General features: G+C 42.6%; 1 protein-coding gene across 1 annotated transcript in view; it reads right to left on the bottom strand.

The window, feature by feature from the left end:
* The window catches only part of CAMKMT (calmodulin-lysine N-methyltransferase), a 377,333-nt gene that overhangs the window by 25,245 nt on the left and 338,104 nt on the right, over positions 1–13,984 (bottom strand). The window lies entirely within an intron of this gene.

The following is a 13,984-nucleotide window of genomic DNA, read 5'->3' as shown; positions in this document are numbered from 1 at the left end:
TTTTCATCTTTGGATTTTTTTAAAGCATTAACATTATTGTTATGTGGTATATAAAATTGTTTTAAAAATATATACACATCATTTTAAAAGAAAGATACAAAAATACTGAAACATGCTTGACTATTATGCATCTTCTTTAGTTCTGAAATCTTGAAGCTGAAGATCTATATCTTTATTCAAACATAAAGACAGTCTATACAGCTTCTCATTACTGGATCACCAAAAAATACTATATTCTGAACCAGAGCCACTGGAATGGCTCTATATGTTTTGGCCCTTAACACCTGTGCATCATATAGTTAAATCAAAGCATTGTTGATCTGACTGCAATACAAAATTGAAAAATAAATGTAGTGAATTCAAGGATCTCTGTTGTGTCTGGCAGACAAGTCTCATTGAAGAAGTGAGCATTCTCCTGGGCTTGAGGGAGAAGGGAGGGGGTGAAAGAATGCCAAGCTTAACTTCAATGCCAGCTATGTCGCCTTAGGCAAGCTTAAAAACACACCAGTACTGACTATGTCAACACCTATTCTCTCATAGGTGATAAGTTATTTAATTCTAAGACATTTAATAATAGCCAAAAATGCACATATGTTCAAAGTTCTGTTTTGTTTATGAAGGCAGCTGTATTGTGTGGCTGTCATGAAGAATTTCAGCACTTTGCTCCCAATTAAAATCTGTAATTAGCATTGGAATTTGTGAAACATTTATAACAACATTACCCTATGCAAAGATTCAAAGCTGTATCTCTGTCTCTGTCTCTCTCTTTTTTTAAACAGAATCTATTCCCCTTTTTTTCATTTTCTAGTTATTCATAAAAGAAAGGAGACAAACATTTATGGGGAAAACACCTGGGTTGGGGGGTGAAGGGTCTATTCTGATTATGTCCATTTGTGTATCCTTATCTCTATTTTGTGTGGGTCTTGATCAAACAGACCCCTCAGTTTTCCAGCAGCTCTATTCTACTTCTGGTCAAAAGCCATTTCCATTCACACACTATTCTTGATATTTAACTGAGGATCAATTACAGGCCCGCCGATGGGGGGGGGGGGGAGGGCAAAGGGGGTAATTGCCCCAGGTTTAAAAGGGGCCCCCAGCTGCTGATGGCAGTGCAGCGGGGCTAAGGCAGGCTTCCTGCCTGCCCTCGCTCTGTGCCGTTCCCGGAAGTGGCCGGGATGTCCCTGGGCCTGTGGTCCCTGGGGAGGGGGACTTCACGTGCTGCCCCCGCCCTGAGCGCCGACTCTGCAGCTCCCATTGGCTGGGAACTGTGGCCAGTGGGAGCTGTGGGGGTGGTGCCTGCAGGCAGCGGCGCATGGAGACCCTCTGGTCCCCCTGCCTAGGAGCCGCTGCCAGAGGGGTGTGCCAGTCACTTTCGGGAGCTGTCCAAGGTAAGTGCCGACTCCCTGACCCCCCATCCTGTATCCCAACCCCCTGCCCCAGCCTAGAGCCCAAACCCCGCACCCAAACTCCCTCCCAGAGCCCATACCCCCTCCCACACCCAAACTCCCTCCCAGAGCCCGACCCCCTCCCACACCCAAACTCCCTCCAAGAGCCCGCACCCCCTCCTATGTGGGTATCAGTGTAACTGAACAGATCAGAACTCATTAGCCCATTTACCCTCCTGGAACTTATTGTGCCAATCCAAGGGGGGAAAAGAGTTGGTTAATTTATTATTTCCCCCTCAAATTGAACGTAGTGCAGATTTTACAAACCAAGGTGGCTTTGCAAACTGGCACTTTGAGTACTCAGCAGACAGCCAGTAGTGAAAAGTGACAAAGGAGAGTTCTCACTCTCAGCTGCTGGCTGCCTGCTGGCTACCAGCGGCTTTTTCAACCCTGTTTCCGTGGAAACTTAGGTTAGAATGGCAAAAAATAAGGTAAAGGTAAGTTTTGTGGGTTTTTTAGCTCTCACTTTAATTTTGAGACTCCTGAAACAGAACAGGAAATTGTTAGATGAATGCTGAGTCTTAAAGGCCATGTTTAGTTCTAATTGCCACTGAAAGAGAGATCAGATCAGAGCAAATAAGGGTTTGGAATTTTTTTTAATCCTCACACTTTGTGCCTTATACAAACTGTGCTGAAGAAGGCACAGATGACTTCCCCTGAGAATGGTTCTCCCACGTTACTGCCTGTTGAGCATTCAGAATGCAAAAGTCTGATCTAGCCCTAAGGAGTCAGAAGAATTTTAGGGACAAATTATCAAAGGTTGGCACCTACAAAATTTTCACATCCAACTACTGCAAGCACAAACAGGCATTTGCATGGTTAAATGGCAGCTCAGAAACCCTGGTGCTGAACAAATAATTAGCTGGAGAAGTTCCCGTTGGCATGATCAAGTGAGATATTTCCAGGCTCAAGATTTCCAAGTTCATCTTAGGCACTAACCTTCTAACGGGCAAGGGAACATCTTTATTAATGATTCTTCACCTCTGTGCCAGAGCTGAGGGAATTGGAGGCAGGCTAAAGGAAGGAGCCATTGTTTCTGCACTTAAGGAATACAAGTGACTAGGAAACCGTCAGAGAAACTACAAAGGGGCAGCACCGTGAGATTTGAACATACTAGAGTAAATGAACTTTTTAAAAAAATTGTCTTTATCTTAAAAGTACCGGCATGTTAAATACTGCACTATAAAGAAGCTTTTAAAGCTGTGAGAGTCAACCATATTGACTGCACTCTTAAGAAGATGGAAGTCCCCTGAACATTTTTGAAATTTTAAAATGTGTTCAGTATAAATAATCTTTTTGTGCAAATTTACAGCTATGAAATGCTATATTTTAGTGTGTAAAAAGAATGGTTTTTAGTCACCAATTATTGGAGATGGTCCCAAGTCACAATATTTGGATCTGTATTTGGGCACCCAAAAGTTTGGAATTACATCCAGAGTATTTGTTTGGCTTCATTTCTACACATTACCCTCTACGGTACTGTTCTTCCAAAAATCTGACAGCCGTAGTCCTCTCTCTACCCTCTTCAAAGTAGCCATCTTGGATGAGAAGAGAGCACAGGAGGAAGGAGTTCCCAGGAAAGGTTCTGAAACTTTAAAATGTTTGCTTACACTATGTTTATTATTCCAGTAAAAACAAAGCTTTGAAAGCTTCAAAAAGCTCTATAGACCTCGTGAGGGGAAACTGCGAAATGGCAAGAGCTGAATATTTTGTAAGATTAGGAAAGATCGTTTTCCATGAGGTTCTTTTTGAGTAAGCCATATCCAAATAGATTTTTTCACTAAAAACAAAACCTTTACAGCTCAAGGCAGGAGAAGGGAAATCCTTTCTAATTTAACTAAGTCAGCTGACTAGAAACAGGCACCACTTAAAAAATTCAGGTTTAGGTTCCTGCAATTAAAATAAATTAATTAAGCTTTGGTGAAAACACATCTGAACCCCAATTTAAAAAGTGGGGTGGATTTTTCTGTTTTGTTTTGGTTTTGTATAGGTCACTATAGGTCACTATAGAACAAAAAATATTTTAACCGTTTTTCTCTTTTTTTTTTTTAAAAGTGTGTGTGTGTGCGGGGGGGGGGGGGGGGAGGTTGGAAGGTCTGTGGGTTGTTTGGTTCATATCCAGACCAAGCTGAAGGTAGCCAAAAGTTATTACCATCTGATGGCTCCACTATGGTCTATATCAAATGAGCTTGACAAGTTCCCAGAGCAAAAGTAGCCACATCACAAACCGATTACTGTAATTAGCAACCTTGATGACAGTCCCAGCAAAGAGGACAAGGACTGAATGAGCCATGTAGAATGAACTATCCTCTCACCCACAAATATGGCTTTTTCCAGGTCAGGAATGAAGCATAGTAAAACAGTATGAAGAAATGCACGCTGCTATTTCAATCTCCTTTGCTGTCAATCCACCACCACTCAAAAGCAATAGATTCACACACAAAAATTAAAAGAATCAAACCATTTTCATATTTTATTTCTCTTTTCTCTTTTGAATTGGCAGCTAATCCAGAGAATGTGATTTGGGTCAAGTAAGTAGAACTGTGATAATAACATCAGCAAAAGGACAAATGAGAGAACAAGGACTAGAAGGGCATCCTTTCTTTAAGCACCACCAAAGCCCATGAAAATGTTTCCTTCCATTTCAAAGAGGCAAATCAAAGATGGCAAATGCAGCAAGGACAAGTATAGTAGACAAAGATCCATCTTCTCCACATAGTTGTCATTTCTTGGAGAATAAGCTACAAATATCAATATTTTCCACCACAACTATACAGCACTACAAGCTGTATTCACAGTACCCATTAAGGTGATATGTTTTAGCAGATTCTGTTATTTTGGGTGTGCTTGAGTTATCTCATTTCTGTGACTCAGTGGTTGTCTTCTTAATGTGTCCACAAAGGTAATTTTCACTGACAGAACAAGTTAAGCACACTCATCACAAAAGTTATGTATGCCTCCAAGTTCCCCTGAGCAGTTCTGGCAAAGGCTGATGCAGGTTCTAGTAGACATAAAGTTAGTGCTGTAGTAGTCACACAGAGAAAGTGAGAGCACGAAATCAGATAGGAACAACAATGGTGCAAGAGATGCAAATTATGTGGGTGACTTGATTAAAATAAAAAACAAAATCTTGTTTCACATGGCATCTGAGCAACAACATTTGGGGTTCCCCACTTTCTTTAGTAAGTTAATTTAGGTTTTAGTTTATGAAAACTATTAGCTTTCGTGTGTGCAAGTACAGGTAAAAGATTGTGTAAGGCAGTGTGGGTGACTGCATGTGGGTGCAAACAAGCATGTTCCTAGTCATTAACACATTACCATGTGGGAAGGCCAGCTTGTTTCCCCTCAGTGTTCAGTCCATACTCCTCAGTTCTGCATAAATAAGCCAAGAGGCTGGATAGCAATTTGGGCTTCCCCTGCTAAAAGTTGTTATTTTAAAACCAGAGGATACAGTTGCTTGCCTCCTTCATTCCTGTAGTGCTGAGTAAAACTCTTAGGACTATATTTTCAAAATGATACTGGCAAATTATTTTGTCTGCGTATATTGGGTGATATTCAGTCTTCTGCAGAGGACCAGCGCAGGGCCAATGGTCACTGAAATCCCACTTAGGTCCTATTTTGGGAATTAAAAAGTGCTGAGGTCTTGTACTTGTTCTCTACATGGGGTGAATTTCATCAATGATGAGTACTGTGCCTGAGAAAATAATTAATTCTCAACCTTCCTCTCCCTCCCCCCCCCCAAAAAAAATTAATGAGACAGCATTGTTCCAGTGTGCACTTTTGTCTTTGTTTTGACGTAACCTGCTGTGACTATAGGCATTGTGGCAATAGATTAACTATAAGAAAGAAACAATAAAAAACATCAGAACTTTTAGGAGGGGCTAGCTGGTGCTGAGACTACTTGTACAACATATTCTAATAAAATTCAGATGGAGAGGAGAGATACAGTTAAATTAAGCCATTGCTACAATTTTTAGAGCCAAATTTTCCAAACTGGCTGACTAGGTTGTGCTCATAAAATTTGTGCACATGTCAGCTGCATATCAAAATGCACATCTGTTTAAGTAAGAGGCCATTTGGAAAATAAATATCCCATTTCTAATAAACAATTCTCCATTTAGCACACAAATGCACTTGATGTGCATTTAATTTTTAAAAAAAGAACAATGTATATATGTATATAAATATTACAGACAGAACCCTTTTGTTAAAACAATGACAATGGAGTTGCAAAGTCAAGCACTAAGGAGTTAGGAAATGTCAGAATTAAGGTTGCCTGTGCAACCTTAATTTGTTCCCCCTGTGCATATGTATTATGATACAGTCTTTACTTACATGAGCACTATTATTTCCACAGGACCTCTGCTTCATGCAGTGCACAGGATGGATGGTGCTTACTTTCTTAAATTCTAATTCAAACAAGTATTAAATAATAAAATACATTTTAAAACACAGGATGGCACAGGCACAGTGTTACTGATGAGATCAGTGTATAAAGGCTTCACATAAATGGATTTAGAGGAGAAAATTGAAGGAAAGGAAGGCAGGCATTTGCCAGATGGGAAATAGGAGGTATTCCATGAACAAGGGGAAGAGTGAAAGATAAAAAACCGGGAGCAGAAAAGATATGAAGGGAAGAGTAAGCAGAGGTAGGCAATGGCAAGAGAGGCATATGTGGGTGAGAAGTTTCCAAGATTTTAAGAGCAGAAGGGGCCACAGTGATCATCTTGTCTGACTTCCTGCTTACCACATGCCATAGAATTTCACTTAGTAATTCCTGCAAGAAGCCCTTAGCTTCTGAGTAAACTAGGGCATATCTTTTAGAAATATATCCAGTTTTGATTTAAAGACTTCAAGCGTTTGAGAATCCACCATAGCCCTTGATAAATTCTTCCAAAGGTTAATTACTTTCACTGATAAAAATCTGTACCTTATTTAACATCTGAATTTGTCTAGCTTCTATTTCCATATCTTCTTCTGCTGCTGTTAGAGATCTTCTCCTTATGCAGATACTTATGGATCCTGATTAAGTTCTCTCTTAACCTTCTCTTTGATTAGCTGAATAAATTGAAGCTCCTTAAGTCTCTCACTCTAAGACATGTTTCTAGACTTTGAATCATTCTTGTGGCTCTTTTCTGAACCCATTTGAGTTTTTCAATAATCCTTTTTAAAGAGTATACATCAGAACTCGACACAGTATTGGAGTAATGATCACATTAATGACATATCTAAAGGTTAAACCACCTCTCTATTCTTCATGTAAGATTTTTCTGTGTCTCCCTAATGTCATTTTGTCAAAATTTAAAGCCTGCCCCATTTTTCTTATGTCTGTGGATTTGGTTAGTTGTGAGCACTGTTGAAGAGGAGCGGTATGTTGAAAACAGGGAAAACTAATATGTTGACCATCTATCAGCATAGCACTATGATACATAGAGAAGGTGGGAAACTGGTTACTAATGGGAGCCAAGAAGAGACAATGTCCAGTGTACGACAGCTAAAAAGGATGGAAATCCATCAACAAGAGCAGGAATAATAGCCCTTATTAAATTCTAACTTCTCACTTAGTAAACTCAGCACCACATGGGGGGTAGGAGAGGTAAAGAAATATACAGACCTCTCTGCTGTACTTTATGGACTTGCCAAGAGTATGGTTTATTCCAAAATAAAACATTTCCTATTCTTCTTTAAAAACAAAACAAAAAAATAGAAACACAGCAGCATTATAACATCCTTGTCAGGACTACCCTCTCCATTTGAAAACAAGACAGAACAGACACACTGTCCTCTTCAGGCTTATGAACTTAGCAAGGTGGAAAGCATTATACCAATGATACAAAGCGCAGAAGGCAATTTTGTATCCTGTGAACAAGAACTATCTATCCCTCTGAGTTAATTTTAGTTTATTGAAAACAGATGTGAATACCATAGAACCATAACTTTATACAAAAAACTGTCAGCCACACTTTATCTTAAATTCCTTCAAAGAAAGGCATCAACTTCCTTATATCAGCTGCCTGCAGCTACTCTGCCTCTCCAGCCTGACAAAATACCAAAGGACTATGCAAATTGAAAGTTTATTAAAGACATAGCTTGCACGGTCCAAGAGAAGACCAGCATGATACAGCGCCAGGAATTTGACTTAACACTATCAAAAATCTTGATTCAGACATGGCCTATGCTGAAAAGTTCACACCCCTGAGCCACATAGCTATAGTGACCCAACCCTTTAAGTACACACATATAGGTTGCTGGAAGATTCTTTTGTCAACCTAGCTATTTCTGTTCTGTGGCTTACCTATAGTGATGGAAAAACCCTTCCATCATTATAGGAAGAGTCTATGCTACAGCGCTAAATACAGCTGTAGTGCACACAATGTAGTGTGACAAAGCTCTGTCCTTGTCTCCGTGGGTCCCATGTTTCCTGGTGGATTTCGCTAGCCTCAGAGGCTCACTGTGACCCTCCATGTAGTCCTTCTCTCTCTAGAGGCAAGGGTCACAGCTTACTGTGCCATTTTCATCATAAGCCAGCAAGGGAGATGAGGAGAAGCAACTCTCCCTCACACAGTCTCCGTTGTCTCCCAGTCTCAATGATTAATCGGGGAGGGAAGGGGAGGAAAGGGGGGAGCCTGGGCCTGCCCTCAACTCCAGGCTCCAGCCCGGGGACCGTAATAGTAGCAGCTATGGTAGCTGACTTTTTGTAAAAAGGACGTGTACAATTCCCTGGGCCACTTCCCCACAGCAGCCCCCACTCAATATCTCCTTCAGGGCCTCCTTCCTTGCGCCTGATATGGATTTGTACTTCTTAGTTCCTCCAACAGCGTGGCTTCCTCCTACAGCTCCTGACACGTGCCTCACTGACTAACTGGGAGGCTTTTAACTAGTTCCAGCCAGCCCTTGATTGGGTTCAGGTGTTCCAATCAACCTAGCTATCTCCACTGCTTTCTAGAAGGATCTTAATTGGCCCCAGGTGTCTTGATTAACCTGGAGCAACTGCCATTTGGTTACCATGGTACCAGGGATTTGTTTAGCCTGGGGCTAACATACCTGTTCCTCACTACTTTACTATAGCCATCTGGCCTTGCCCCATCACAGTAGATATGGCCTTACAGAGTTCCTCCTATAGTTGCAGAAATTGCTTGTTCTATTTCCCCCCCCTCCATATGGCTTGTAGATCTGTCTCGGTTTTGGTTCTTTACATATTTTGACCAGGACACAGCAGCAAAAAAGACAAAATATAAGAAAATCTTTTTAAACAGGCTGCAACTTTATTAAATCAATACTACTGGGTAAAACATCTAGCAAGGACTGACTAGAGTGGATCTGCCTTCCTTAAGGGGTAGAGACTTTACTTAGCCCCAAATGACCAATTGAGGTTCAAGAACCGACACTGAAACTTACCATCACCCTTCCCTCATATGCAGGATGAAGTCAAAGAGGGCTCCTTCCTGTACCAGACATTCAGGCCCACCCCCTCCCCATGCAGCATCCCTAAGAGATGTCCCATTTTCAGCCTATTCCTGTTCCCAGTCTTGGGTTTATCTAGGAACTGGCCACTTATTTAACTAAGTACTCACACCGGACCATATGCAGTTGTGAGAAGTACAATATTATTAATACAGCCTACTGACCCTCCAGGATGCTGCGAGGAAGGTGAAAATGCTACACCACTATCTCCAATTTGGCAAGAAGTAGAAAATTCCTTCCCTGCTCCAAAAAAGCAATTGGTTTAATACCCACAGCATGCCCAGAAATCCAGTCCTAACCTAATCCCATGTGTGGGCCCCTCCCTATCCACAATCTTCAATCCTCCAGTAGACATCTCCCCCAAAAACCCCTCCAAGCATCTGAAGATCCTGACAGAGGCCAAGCAGTTTTGAAATCATCTGTTGTTGCCACCATACATTCCAATTCCACATATCTGGGCACTTCAGGATGCACTGTGCAACCCACAGCCTGCAAGATTTGACTCTAATAGCAATCAGGCCCCTGCAACATGGTTGCAGTGAGATTTTCAATAAATAGGTTGACGAGACGTCCCGTTTTTAAAGGGACAGTACCGTATTTAAGCCCTCCTGCATGTGTCCTGACTTTTTCTTAAAAACAGGCAAATTATCCTGTATTTTCTGCCTCCCCACATCAGTATTGGTGGGTCCTGCTGCTGGCCAGATCCCCGCTCGCCAGCCGCCCGCCCACCAGGGGTGAGTGGGGAGGTTCACTGGCCAACGTCGGGGGTGGGTGTGTAAGGCTAGTGGCAGAGCAAAGATGCAGCGCACAGGGCAGCCGCTCCCCTGCAGGTCCATCAGCGCAGCCCCTGCTGCGTGTCAGCTCTCGGCCAGCAGGGCCCTACCCCCATCCAGCTTCAGGCCAGCACCGGCTGCAGTGGCTGGTGAGGGTGGGCAGGCGCCAGGCAGCAGCTGGTTACGTGTCGCCTCTGCTGTCCACCCATTGTCCCTTTATGTGCTCCACCTCTCACTGTCCTCTCCCTGCTTTGCCCCTTCACCCTCCCCCCCAAGCTCTGCTGCTCCTCCAAATCCCCCCGGAACCCCCGGCGGGCGCGCCCTGCTCCCAGTGCTGTGTGGAGAACCAGCCTCTGGTCGGAGTGCTGAGCTCACCAACAGCCTGGCTGGCAGGCTCCTTCCTTCCCCCACTGCTTCTGGCTGGGCTGGTGCCATGGGAACACCCAAGACCCTCTGGCCCGGGGCGCTGGCCAGGAGGAGCTGAGCCCTGTATGTGCCAAATCCCCGAACAGTGCTAGCACGGGGAAGCCGCTAAGTTCTGGACTGTTGGGAAGCTATTTCCAGCCTGTTCCCACCCCAAACCTGCAGGCTCCACAGCAGCCTCCCAGTCAGGGGCTTAGCACCCTCTTCATGACCCCTCCCCACTGCTCTGGGTGCAGCCCCCAGGGAGCGTGGGGCTGCTCCATCCCCTAGACACCTTCCCCTGCTGAGCCACTTCCCTGGTCAGGTTCGCTGAAGCCCCTGCAGTCAGGTCCTCTGGGCCCTGTTAGGGCTGTTCCCTGCATCGTTAGGGCTTAACCCCTTCCTGCCCACTATGTAACCGGGGGAGGGGGGGAGACAGGAGGTGGCTGGGTTATGTAGGTGGCCAGCAGCAGGCTGGAGGTGTTAGCTGCTTTTCGACACTGTGCGGGTAGGAAGGGACAAGCTGCTTCCAGCCACAGTGGTTGCGGGGGGAGGGAGGGCGGGGAGAGAAGTAGGGTGACCAGATGTCCTGATTTTATAGAGACGGTTCCAATTTTGGGGTCTTTTTCTTATATAGGCTCCTATTACCCCCCCACCCCACCCCGATTTTTCACATTTGCTGTCTGGTCACCCTAGAGAGATGAGATGAGCTCTGCAAAGACATGGCCCAGGTCATCCCTTTCCCGCCTCCTCTTCCCCTGTGGCTGGAAGCAGCTCCCATCCCCTCCCTCCCACACAGAGCCAAAAGGCTGCTGCTGGCCACATTCTGGTGTGAACCCTGGCAGAAATTGGGGAGGGGGGTATGTGACCCTGAATGCCACCTGCCCACGTGTTGCCTTGGGAAGACCTGGTGCCAGGTACCAGGAGAGGCGGGTCCATCCCAGGGGCCCAGCCAGTCATGAAGTGCACAGAGCGCTGGGCAGGGAGGGTCAGGTCAGTCAGTTACACCCGCCCCGTGTGAGAGAGGTGTACAGGAGTGTGTGTATGTCACCTCTCCCCATGTGTATGTGGGAGGTAAGGGTGTGTGTGTGTCACCCCTCCCTGTCTGAACCCTAAAGCCTTAACGATAAGAAGGTAAATAAAAAGAATCCAACTATGCAGTATTTCTTTTTAATGGGGGCTCAGTCAACTTGATGTTAATTTCAACATTTGTACCGCATAGTTCTGATTGATTGCTGTTGAACTCGCTTGAATATGAGTAAATTTTACCAGGTGTCCCGTATTTAGCATAGGGAAGTATGGTCACCCTATCAATAAAGATTCTCTGGTAGATAAAGCCTATGAGATGGTCATAGGGAAGAAGAGAGTTTGGGAAGCTGGGTTATTTGACAACCATTGTGGGAAAGGAAAAGCATTGTCATGTTGGCAGCCTCGGGGAGAAAGACAAGTAATGGAGGAAGGGACATCTGGGGAGTGGAATGAGGGATGTGTGGACTAGAGGTTAAAGCATAGAATCAGGAGTTCTGGATTCTATTCCCAGCTCCACTACTGACATGCTGTGTGCCCTTGAATAAGTCACATAAGCTGTGTGCCTCAGTTGTTCATCTCTGGACATTTTCCTACTGTTCCACACATGAGTAAAACACACTGAGAGTCTTAGATGAAAGATACTAACTTAAACTGTAAGCTCTTTGTGGGAAGGACTGTCTTTTTGTCACTTATTTGTACAGAATCTAGCACAATGAAGCCCTGATCCTTGACTGCACACTAATACAAATATATAACTAACATATAGTACATTATTATCCAACCCAAGTAAAGATTCAGGTGTGTGTAGGCATGTGTGTTTCCATTGTCCTTCTGTTGTGTCAACTTATTGCCTCTTTTCTTAGACTGTAAGCTCTTTAAGGAAGAGGACTACCTCTTTGTTATGTGTTTGGGTAGTACCTACCACAATGATTCCCCGGTATATGACGGGGTTCATAGGTGCTACCATAAATAATAAATAAATACATAACATTAGTGATAATAATAAGATTTTTCTTTTATTAACTGATTCACCCAGCTCAGTCAGGAGAATCTGTCTGTAAAACAAATTTCCACAGGAAATTAGAGCAATCCAGAGTCTGTCAATCTTTAGAAAACAATACAAACCGTCCTATTTGATAAAGCTTCTCCACCATAAATAGAATAACATTTGCAACAACTGCTCCCTGCTCACCTCCAAACCCAAAACCCTACCTCAGGCAGAGCTTTCTGTAATGTGAAAAAGAAGAAAAGCCAGAGACTTCCTGAAGTCCACTACAGGCTTTGCTATTGCCAATCTAATTAATGAAGAATATGCTCAGATACTATGGTGATGGGCAGCAGTGCAAAATCCTAAAACAGATTATTAGAAGTACTAATAGTTGATATTATAACACCTGGTATCATTATAATTCATATGTTAAGTTCTAGAGCATATCTAAGTGAGTTCATGGATAATTTGTGTATAGGACAAAGGGTTAAAGTAATCAAATACATTATGTGGCATAAATAATTTGTCCAACTCTTGCAACTATCTATTAGCACTTAGTAATTTAGTGGCGTTATTATTACATATCACCAATAAGCATCAGCAAGGAATCCTGACTACCCTTCTAGACACTACAAATAAATACATAACTGTACAGTAGACCAAGTTACCCCTAGAGTAAATTGTTTACCTTAATATCTATTGTCTAAAATATAACAGAGTTCTCAAGAGTTCCCAGAGAATTGCTTGTTTTATAGTTTGTATGAGTCTAAATAAATAAACAAATAAGTGTACAGTATGTTATCTAAGTCCACGTCCCAATGCCACTAGTAATAGTTCCCTATAGTACAGTATATTTTCTTGTGCATTTTCCAGTCTAGCCTTAAATGGCTAACGTTCTATGAGGTGGAAAAGGCCAAACAGTGGTTATAGTACTGAAGCCATTGCTTCTACTCTTTCAAGTTTCCTTGTAGCTTTGAGACAGTAGCAAGTATCTTAATTAAGTATCTTCTTAATACATCATGGAGTTGAAGGGCTCATCCATCCACTACTATTGTGCAAGCACCTAAGCAGAGTTTAGATTTAATACTGAAAGGAGAAACTGAGCTTGATTAATATGGAAGAAATGAAAAATAGTCTTTATCTTTGGATGCAGAGTGACACATTTGTATTTGTTATAATATAGAATATTTTATAAAACAGGTGTGTTAACCATAGAAAAGACTTTACTGAGAATTTACATCTAAGCTTTAAATAAAGCATATTTGGCATTTGGCACAATACGTCACTTATTTTTATAATTTAATTATTTTATGTAGAAAAGGCAGAAAATGTTATTGCAGTCAATAAGTTAAACACTTGACATTTTTATACCTTAAAATGCAACATTTTAGGAGTCTAGATATGTTTATTAATTAGTGATTATTAACACCCAGTAAACAACATTATGTCTTGTAAAAACACAATCTTTCTTCACAGCATGGAGCTGAAATGTATTATTCACTGATTCCATATGCTGAAATACACTCAAATGATCACAAATGACCTTAAGCATTAGATAAATGTAAATGAGGACAGGATGGAAAATGTGCTTTCGATTGATATCTAAAAGACCAGGTTTGAAATCTTGACAAGGGATGAAGTCCTATACAAAATAAATGGCAATCTGAAACATCCAGAATGTTTCATCCTATGTCCAGACATACCACGAGAAGGAGCCCATCCCAAAAGGAGTTGAGTGTTTAAGAGTGTTCATAGGAGATGCTTAGCATCTTCAAGGTTTGGAACCTAAAAGATTATCTCTGGGGTGTGTATGTGCTAGCTCTGTTTGGCAAGCAATTGTGGTAATGCACAGATATAGCTAACTGTGTGTATTTACATCCCAA

The sequence above is a fragment of the Emys orbicularis genome, chromosome 3, assembly GCF_028017835.1.
Source record: "Emys orbicularis isolate rEmyOrb1 chromosome 3, rEmyOrb1.hap1, whole genome shotgun sequence".
Classification (NCBI taxonomy): Eukaryota; Metazoa; Chordata; order Testudines; family Emydidae; genus Emys; species Emys orbicularis.
This window is presented reverse-complemented; position numbering and strand designations above follow the sequence as displayed.